An 8404-nucleotide genomic window follows, 5' to 3' on the forward strand; every position below is an offset into this window, starting at 1 on the left:
GCAATAAAGACTCCTTCGCCCATGGAGTACTGTCTGTCCTTTCGATAAACGTTTCATGTCTCACGAAATATTTCAGAACTTCCTGCTTTGGATTTCAGCCAGCTCCCAGTTCCGACAGTAATTTGCGCATGACAACTTTCCTGGAGGGAAGTAACTTCAGGAACTATGTTACAAATACTTCGACAATTTACTGTTAAAATTTTGGCAGATGAAGTGTAATTACCTTTTACGCCGTCTGATTTCATTCTATGTGTATCGAAAGACGAACGCTCATCAAAGGACCTCAAACTACCGCGTAGCCTAAATAAAAATGCTTGTGTACTCCAGAAGTAGTCTTCTATCCGAGTTGCTGTTACTTTTCTGTAGTGGACTCCTGACCTATCAAAGGGAGCCCTAAAATTCTCCACCACATAACGCAGGTATAGTAATCTGCAGCCAGCTTTCCGGGCAGGAAGGAGCGCCTGGTCCCCGGCACGAATCTGCACGGCGGATTTGTGTCGAGGTTCGGTGAACCGGCCAGTCTGTGTATGGTTTTTAGGCGGTTTTCCATCTGCCTCGGCGAATGCGGGCTGATTCCCCTTATTCCGCCTCATTTACACTATGTCAGCGATTGCTGCTCAAACAAGTTCTTCACGTACGCGTACACCACCATTACTCTACCACGCAAACGTACGGGTTACACTCGCCTGGTGTGAGACGTTCCCCCAGGGGTCCACCAAGGGCCGAACCGCACAATAACCCTGGGTTCGCTGTGGGGCGGCGGAGGGGTGAAGTGGACTGCGGTAGTCGTCGTGGGATTGTGGACCACTGCGGCTGCGGCGGAGACGGAGCCTCTCTGTCGTTTCTAGGTCCCCAGTTAACATACAATCTGCAGCCAAGACGGTCACAGAAGCGATGCAAATAGTGGAGCCATTCAATCAGCTTCACGAAAAGGACGACATTTGTGTTATCGACATTCTGTCGACAGCCTTTTTAACAGCTTATCTCAAAATAGCGCAATACCTGATGCCGTATACACCGGACCTGTGCCCACACATTCATGAAAGAAGCTTCTAGTATGAGATTATGGCAGTTTTATTCCACAAACTATCTAACGATCAGTCGTTTACTCCTCAAAAACATTGATAGCAGTGCAACTCAACTATTTCCAAGTTGAATAGGAGACTTGAACAATAATTTACCCCGTCAAGGAGTTTCATGTGTAGTTGTAAGGCAACAAATTCCACATGTTAACCGGCCAAAATCCTTTTACTTCGATTTTTGGGCAACGGTCTCAGCTCCCAGAAATGCAGCGCAATATCTGCAGTGGTGAGCAGTGTTTTGAAGTGGATATAACTAGGAAATCCACTTATAAAAAAAATTATGGGCTTTCTAAACGTACTCTTACTTTCAACACTGGAAATATTGTAAATATTGTACTACAATTTGTTTTGACAACTGAGAGTATACATTAGTTTAAGTTGTATCCTGGTACGAAGTTACATAGGCTTAACGAGGGACAGATTCCGACATAAAACAAATTTTACATCCGCAGTATACCGAACCGAGTAAACAAGACAATAATGGAACACAGGATACACAGAGGTAGTATGCTACAAAAATCCTACTGGTAACATAATAAAGAATAAGTCACCGTTGGCGCATATAAGCGATATTTCCAATTCAATCCGTGTTAATGACTAGCGATCTAAATTAACAATACAATTTTCTTTTGTATGTTCCTGTAAGAATTATTTCGAGAGCTCCATATAGAGAATTAAATATTTGTGTGGGCCTTTAAGTACCAACTAGACAGAGCATCAGAACAGTATACAAGAAACAGAATTGGGTATTACAGCCATACAAAGAGGTACACGAGCATTCAGACACATACATATAGGAGGTACATAGTGACATACACTACTAGCCATTAAAATTGCTACACCACGAAGATGACGTGCTACAGACGCGAAATTTAACCGACGGGAAGAATATGCAGTGATATGCAGATGATTAGCTTTTCAGTGCATCCACACAAGGTTGGCGCCGGTGGCGACACCTACAACGTGCTGACATGAGGAAAGTTTCCAACCGATTTCTCATACACAAACAGCAGTTGACCGGCGTTGACTGGTGAAACGTTGTTGTGACGCTTCGTTTAAGGAGCAGAAATGAGTACCATCATGTTTCCGACTTTGATAAAGGTCGGATTGTTGCCTATCACGATTGCGGTTTATCGTATCGCGACATTGCTGCTCGCCTTGCTCGAGATCCAATGACTGTTAGCAGAATATGGAATCGGTGGGATCTGGGGGGTAATACGGAACGCCGTGCTGTATCCCAGCGGCCTCGTAACACTAGCAATCGAGATGACAGGCATCTTATCCACATGACTGTAACGGGTCGTGCAGCCACGTCTCGATCCCTGAGTCAACAGATGGGGACGCTTGCAAGACAGCAACCATCTGCACGAACAGTTCGACGACGTTTGGAGCAGCATGGACTATCAGCTCGGAGACCACGGCTGCGGTTACCCTTGACGCTGCATCACACACAGGAGCGCCTGCGACGGTGTAATCAACGACGAACCTGGGTGCACGAATGGCAAAACGTCATTTTTTCGGATGAATCCAGGTTCTGTTTACAGCATCATGATGGTCGCTTCCGTGTTTGGCGACAACGCGGTGAACGCACATTGGAAGCGTGTACTCGTCATCGCCATACTGGCGTATCACCCGGCGTAATGGTATAGCGTGCCACTGGTTACACGTCTCGGTCACCTCCTGTTCGCACTGACGGCACTTTAAACAGTGGACGTTACATTTCAGATGTGTTACGACCCGTGGCTCTACCCTTCATTCGATCCCTGCGAAACCCTACATTTCAGCAGGATAATGCACGACCAAATGTTGCAGGTCATGTACGGGCCTTTCTGGATACAGAAAATGTTCGACTGCTGCCCTGTCCAGCACATTCTCCAAATCTCTCACCAACTGAAAACGTCTGGTCAATGGTGGCCGAGCAACTGGTTCGTCACAATACGCCAGTCACTATTCTTGATGAAGTGTGGTATCGTGTTGAAGGTGCATGGGCAGCTGTACCTGTACACGCCATCCAAGCTCTGTTTGACTCATTGCCCAGGTGTGTGAAGGCCGTTATTACGGCCATAGGTGGTTGTTCTGGGTGCTGATTTCTCAGGATCTATACACCCAAATTGCGGGAAAAGGTAATCACACATCAGTTCTAGTATAATATATTTGTCCAATGAATACCCGTTCATCATCTGCATTTCTTCTTGGTGTACAAATTTTAATGGGCAATAGTTTACGTTTATAGGCTGAGTATTACATATCCTGCTGTGTAATACGTGGGAATATAGTCCGTTAATTGTGATTTTGTCTTCTAGTTTAGATGGCCTCGGCCATTCCTCTTGGCAGTCTGATGACACCCACTTTCTGAGCATGGATATCATACACTTGAGAGTGAGCTGATCACATTTAATAGCTCCTTGTAGAGGTTCTTGCTTTGTTAGGACATTTAATTGTTCATTTCCAAGTATCCCAGAGTGGCCTTCATTCATACCATCATGATGTTGCGATAACTCCTCTGCATCCGAAAGACAACTTCGGTAACTGCTACAACAATGGGATTGGTTTCCATTATGGTTTCTGATCAGTTGTAGGGCTGACATACTGTCAGAGATTGTGGCTACTGTGTTTGTCTGTGTGAATAGCAAGGCTTCCAAAATTGCAATCAGCTCTGCTGTCATAATAGTGGGGTGTGGATCGAACTTGTACAGTCCTTGTCATTTGCTTCAGGGTACCCAACAGGCACCGATGATAAACTAAGATGAGTTCATCATATCCGACATATCATTACTAGATGTGAGAAATCATGCAGTCTTATCAGAGCTACGACTGAGTACGGTGGGGCTCTGTTTAGCGAACAGCGATGACTTTATACCGGTCCCTACTGAGGGCACACTTTGGCAATGGTCACATGCCAAAAAAAAAAAAAAAAAAGAAAAAAAAGGTTCAAATGGTTCTGAGCACTATGGAACTTGACATCTATGGTCATCAGTCTCCTAGAACTTAGAACTACTTAAACCTAACTAACCTAAGGACACCACACAACACCCAGTCATCACGAGGTAGAGAAAATCCCTGGCCCCGACGGGAATCGAACCCGGGCGTGGGAAGCGAGAACGCTACCTTAGGACCACGAGATGCCGGCGGTCACATGCACTACGGATGAGCACCAGACAACACGCTCCAAAGACTCGATATTATGTAGCACAAAGCATTGCGTACAATTACAGGGGTTTTCACGTCAGCCTCAACAAACACATTATTAGATGAAGTGAACGAACCCCAGGTGCCGCGCGGGATTAGCTGAGCGGTCTAGGCTGGTTTCAAATGGCTCTGAGCACTATGGGACTTAACATCTATGGTCATCAGTCCCCTAGAACTTAGAACTACTTAAACCTAACTAACCTAAGGACATCACACAACACCCAGTCATCAGGAGGCAGAGAAAAATCCCTGACCCCGCCGGGAATCGAACCCGGGAACCCGGCCGTGGGAAGCGAGAACGCTACCGCACGACCACGAGCTGCCGACCTAGCGGTCTAGGGCGCTGCAGTCATGGACTGTGCGGCTGGTCCCGGCGGAGGTTCGTGTCCTCCCTTGGGCATGGGTGTGTGTGATTGTCCTTAGGATAATTTAGGTTAAGTAGTGTGTAAGCTTAGGGACTGATGGCCTGAGCAGTTTAGTCCTATAAGAATTCACACAGATTTGAACATTTTTTTTAACCCCAGGTCAGAGATTGTAACTATTGTGTCTGCTGTGATCCTCTGTGTGCATAGCAAGGCTTCCAAAATAGCAATCAGCTCAGCTGTCATAATAGTGGGGTGTGGATCGAGCTTGTATAGTCCTTGTCATTTGCTTCAGGCTACCCAAGAGCCACTACCAGCGCCTCGCTGGACTTTGACCCATTTGCATACACTACATATGCATCATAATAGTGATACAGGAATTCCATCGATGTTGCGTCAGATGGGCCCTGTTTTTTGAAATGTTTAACTGGTCCTGGTATAAATATGCAGAGTAGACGTTTCGCCTGTATACCTGCATGGTAAAATTCTGGACCAACGTGTTGGAGCCACTGTTTGGCAGCGTGCACAAGGGAGTCATCATCTTCAAACCTTGCTCCACGAGGAGAGTCTTTCAGTTTCCCAATGAGATGATAGTCACATGGATCCAGGTCAGGACTGTAAGGCGGGTGTTTCAGTGTTGTCCATCCGAGTTTTGCGATCGCTTCCATGGTTTTTTGACTAACATGTGGTCATGCATAGTCGTGCAAACAGCAGTACGTCATAAACAGCGAGACGCGTAAAAAATTCCCGCATCATTCAGGACGTTTAAATTTATCACTTCGTTACTATTAACTCCATTCACAGCACATTTTGCAGACAGTACCCACACATGTCGGTGAATATACCTACAAAACTATATCATTGTACAACACATCGTTCAGAGATACGGCTTCATAAACATTCAGCTCAAGGCCAGACACTGCATGGCATGGGCGTGGATGCCCAGCTATAAATACATACATGGGAAACGCTGGGTTTCTATGCTAGTTAACTAATAAATAACACACAAGTAGGTCTTCAAGAGAACTAGAAGATTTCGGTTGCATACCACATTCTTCATATTTCAGCTTGGTACGACTGGGCCGGCCGCTGTGGCCGAGTGGTTCTAGGCGCTTCAGTTAGGAACCGCGCTGCTCCTACGGTCGCAGGTTCGAATCCTGCCTCCAGTATGGATGTGTGTGATGTCCTTAGGTTAGTCAGGTTTAAGTAGTTCTAAGTCTAGGGGACTGATGACCTCCGATGATAAGTCCCATAGTGCTTAGAGCCATTTGAACCATTTGGCAGGGCTGAGAACATTAGCTGGATTCCTTATTACAGTGAAACTCCGGAACCCATGTAAAGCCGACTGCTGTTACCTAGCTTATACGAAGACAACACAGAGAAACTTAATACAGTTTTGTCTCCATTACTAACACTTAACGATATTGCAAAGCAACTGCTAATTATTATGGCTATTAAATGAGTTTCAAATTCAAGTAAATAGTTACTGCAAACAATTGTGTCAGAGAAACTATCCACGGTCTGTGAAATTCACTTTACATATCATGATCGTGTTGTGCCATGTTATGTGTTTACCGTAGTGCTATGAACCAAGGCTATATACGAGCTGTGTTAGGCATGCACTGTCTGCTGGAGTTACAAAAAAATGGTTCAAATGGCTCTGAGCACTATGGGACTTAACATCTATGGTCATAAGTCCCCTAGAACTAAGAACTACTTAAACCTAACTAACCGAGGGACATCACACAACACCCAGCCATCACGAGGCAGAGAAAATCCCTGACCCCGCCGCGAATCGAACCCGGGAACCCGGCCGTGGGAAGCGAGAACGCTACCGCACGACCACGAGATGCGGGCTGCTGGAGTTACAGCAAGAGTGTACATTCCTTCAGTCACTTGGTGAGCTATATATTTGGCAATGTTCAACATTTTTAAAGGAATACTTGCATTGGGTGGTAGCAGCTAAATTTTTGACATTGTGTTTCTTTCGGTATGTTCTTCCTATATAAGCAATTTCACGACAGTTTTCAACATGACAGAGTGGACAGTTCTCTTCTAAGATGAAATAACACACTGAACAGTAGTAATACGCATGTGCATAAATAAGAGAAATGGGTTGCTATGCTTTCAACTTTCCACTTTCAATTACTTTTTGAAGTCACTCAATCATTATAGTGACTCCAAATGCTGGGGTATTAACTTTATCTTCCAGTACAGAACGTTTGTCATCTGCTGTTAATGCTAACGTATGCTGTCGAACTGCAGAGGCTGCATGGGACTTCATCCTCATACATCGTCATATTACAGAAAACTTCTAACAAACTGCGATATACATCAATATGTTACAAAAAAAATTATTATAAAGTAATCCATACATTGCTGTGTTACAGCAAAACTGTAGCAAATTTCCCATGTATCGACATATTACAGCAAAATTTTAACAAATTACCCTGTACATCGTCAGGTTGCAACAAAATTGTAACAAACTACTCCATTGAAATGTAACCAACCGCCCTCTGCACTGAGTTGTTACTACAAAATTTAACAAATCAGGCCATACATCATCAGTGTTACGTGAAGTTGTTGCAAACTGTAATAGACTACCTCATACAATATCATAATATAGCAAAATTATAACAGATTTCCCCATACATCACCATGTTACAGGAAAATTGTATAAATAAGTGTGTTACGGGAAAAAAGTAACAAATTATTTGATACATTACCGTTGTTACATAAAATAGCAACAAATTGCCTCAGTTACAGCAAATTTATAACAAATTGCAACATAATTCAAACTGTAAGAAACTATAAGAAATTATACCTCAAGAGGTCCTTCAATGACTGTGTCAAACAATGTCAAGCTGAATAACTGCTTGCATAAGGGCTAGAGGCGGATCAACGTGTTATTGACTTTCTCAGTTTGAGAAGCCCTTTCTCTTGAAAAAATTATCCAGTTTTTCTGAGATTGTAAATATTTGTTTTCTGTATATGTACATCATCTCTACCGATTTCCTTCCCATTCAGATAATTTGTTCATGGCGCGTCGTTTTTCTTTCTCTTAGAGTGTATATTTGTGTTAGTGTGGTTGTAATCATTCGACAAAAACGTAACGAGGAAATTAATTAACAATAGTGTTCATTAAATTACCACTGCCATACCGTTTTTTCTCTTTGTTATAGGCATTATCTTACGTTCAAAGAGAGCTGGCACTGACTACATCGACTGCAGATTTTGTCCAAGTCTTTCCTATCGTTCGACGGCGGTATTTTAATGTACACATATGTTGTTTGTTGTGATTTTCGGTCCAGAGACTGGTTTGATGCAGCTCTCCATGCTACTCTATCCCTTGCAAGCTTCTTCATCACCCAGTACCTACTGCAACCTACATCCTTCTGAATCTGTTTAGTGTATTCATCTCTTGGTCTCCCTCTACGATTTTTACACTCCACGCTGCCCTCCAACGCTAAACTGGTGATCCCTTGATGCCACAGAATATGCCCTACCACCCGATCTCTTCTTCTAGTCTAGTTGTGCCACAAATTTCTCTTCTCTCAAATTCTATTCAATACCTTCTCATTAGTTATGTGATCTACCCATCTAATTTTCAGCATTCTTCTGTAGCACCACATTTCGAAAGCTTTTATTCTCCCCTTGTCTAAACTATTTATCGTCCACGTTTCACTTCCATACGTGGCTACACTCCATACAAACACTTTCAGAAACGACTTCCTGACACTTAAATCTATACTTGATGTTAACAAATTTCTC

Source organism: Schistocerca gregaria, chromosome X (assembly GCF_023897955.1).
Source record: "Schistocerca gregaria isolate iqSchGreg1 chromosome X, iqSchGreg1.2, whole genome shotgun sequence".
Classification (NCBI taxonomy): Eukaryota; Metazoa; Arthropoda; class Insecta; order Orthoptera; family Acrididae; genus Schistocerca; species Schistocerca gregaria.